This window comes from Calonectris borealis, chromosome 1 (genome assembly GCF_964195595.1).
Source record: "Calonectris borealis chromosome 1, bCalBor7.hap1.2, whole genome shotgun sequence".
Classification (NCBI taxonomy): domain Eukaryota; kingdom Metazoa; phylum Chordata; class Aves; order Procellariiformes; family Procellariidae; genus Calonectris; species Calonectris borealis.
Genome location: NC_134312.1, coordinates 29423136 through 29425635, shown reverse-complemented (window position 1 = coordinate 29425635; position 2500 = coordinate 29423136). Strand labels below are relative to the sequence as shown.

Sequence of the window (2500 nt, the reverse complement as noted above, 5' to 3'; positions counted from 1 at the left end):
TTCATGCTCTTGTCTATCATCCTGAAAAACAGGTGAATTAGGTTCCCTACTTCAGCTTATACAGTTGAAAGCGACTGTTGAAAAATACGGGAAAAAGAAATTTGAAGAGAAAAGCTCTTAGAGTGCACCGCAAAGCAGGTCTGTCTCGAAATACAAGAGCAAGTACACAGCCAGGGAGATTCAGAGCAGACACTAAAAAAGCTGGCAGAAATGTGCCTGTTGAGGGGGAATCTGTGTTTCAGACGGAGGAATAGAGGACTCTGCAGCAGCACGAGTCTTACTGCACATCTTACTGGCTAGAGTCTTTAGCACGGAGCATGAACAAATCAGTGCCACTTACAGAGTTAAGTTGATTTTCACTCTGTTTAGATCAGAAGTTTCACTTGTGTGTTTGAAAATACACAAGCCAGGGAAGATAGAGGGGATGTAAAGGTAAGAGGAGAAGTGGAGTAGCAAGTGTGCAACACCTTCACCATTTGCTATATATTATAGTAGTAAGTGTATAAGTGTTAGGAAAATTCTTGCAGGGTTTAAAGGTTAAAGGTAATGGTTTAATTGGGAAGGTGTCCGTCTTCCTCTCTGCCTTCTCATTTCTCTGTGACATGTGGAAGTTGAATAGCATCACTGAGGCAAAATTGTTACAAGAAGGCAAGTTCAGATCTCATGTAAACAAAGGAAATTCTTATTGACTTCAGAGGGAATTGAACGCTGACTCCAGTCAGTGAATTTTACTCTTTGCTCATGCATCCGAAAGTTGTAAAAACTTGTTTGTCCTGCGCTTAGGACCAGGTAGACTTAGAATAAAACATTTTTGCACAGAGATGTGATGTTTCCAATACTACAAAACTTCTTGGTGTGACAAAGTGTAACAACCAACATTAACCATCTGAAAGTTAGGTGTCTGCTCAAAGTGAGTCTACACTCGAAGGAGAGAGACAGGCACGTTCAGAGAGGGATTAATCCCATGCTAAAATAGATGCCTAAACTAGATCAGGTCAACTTTCCTCGGGATTTCCTTATTCTATTGACTATTGGAGTCCAGTGACAGCTGAGATTAAATTCTGCCCCCAGAAGTGTCTGATTCTGAGTGGAAGTCTGATTTGTCTCTTCCACTTGTATTTTAGAGTAAGACCTTCAGAATTTTTAGTCTTAAAATTCATTTGTTGTTTGCAAATCAGACTATCAGACTATCAGACTTTTCAGTTATAGTAGGTACTTTTACTTTCAGACTCTTAATTAGTCAGTGTTTTAAGACCTAAATTTATGCTGTGATGAATTGTGTGAAAAGTGGTATTCTGTGTAATATTAGATGAAGTAATTTTTTCTAAAAGTAAACTTCAGCAGACTTGTATTTCTCTTTTCTTCTAAGTGTTACATTTATACAAAGTCTTTCGGGATAGATTGAAGTAATAGAAATATTAGAAAACTTTTTACTCTTAAGATTTGTTCGTTATTTATTTTATTAGTAATAATATTATTTTTGCTGATTTACAGAACGACTGGAATGTCCTACAAACATCTCACAAAGCAGTATTTATATGCCAGCTTGCTATTATATACAGAAAAAACATTTGAATTTTGCTAGACAAGCGAGTGGCTGCTTTTTCATGGGTGGAAAACTTGGCCAGCTGACAGCTGTTTGACTGTCTGGTTAGCTCGAGCAGGGGTTTCGCACAGTGTCTGCTGCAGCGGCTTGGCACATACCTCAGCCGCTTCCACGGGACTTTTCTCTCTTACGTACACAACTGCACACCCTTGCTGTGTCTTTCCCACTCATGCATGTATTCCTCAGAGCATGTGCGTACGTCGGTGTTTACACATATGTACACACTTCGTCTCAGTGTATAATGAGAGGACAATAAAGCTGTGTCCAAAAGAGCACCTACACAAAAAAGCATTCTTAAATTTTAGTGGACAAACTAATATTCTTATGACAAGGTTTCCCAACTTTCAGTTTTCACTAGGAGTGACTGAGAACACGTTTCTCTCTGCAGAGACTGGGTGACTGCGCTGGCAGCCCTTGCTCTGTACTCCGATATTTCGGTAGCTTTTTTTTCCTGTGTAAATCAGACTTCCTTAAAAGACTAGCCGAGCAAGAACGGTTTTCTTATACTGAAGTGATGTATTACGCAAATATTTTTCCAGGCTAAGTGTCTTTATTGTGTAAAACATTTACTGCTTTAAGATACTTATTTTGCTGTCTGTTTTAATCATATCTTTTGAAACAGTCTCAATAGATTTTTCCATTCGTAACATTATGACACTTGATAAGAAGATTGATTATGAAGTGTTGAGAGCCCTGCCATGTGATCATTTATTTTTAAATACACATTTGTACTAGCCAATGCTTAAATTTCTTGCAGGAATACATAAGAGATGCGAAACATAAAGCTTGAGTCTGATCGAATCTGATGCCTCTGGAAATAGAGTGCCACAGTACTGTGGTCTTAAAATAACAGATTCTGACTGAAACTGGAACTTTGCAGTGATAAATATTATG

At 38.3% G+C, this 2500-nt stretch overlaps 1 protein-coding gene across 12 annotated transcripts in view; it reads left to right on the top strand.

The window, feature by feature from the left end:
- Positions 1-2500, top strand: part of FOXP2 (forkhead box P2) — a 193986-nt gene that overhangs the window by 125702 nt on the left and 65784 nt on the right. The window lies entirely within an intron of this gene.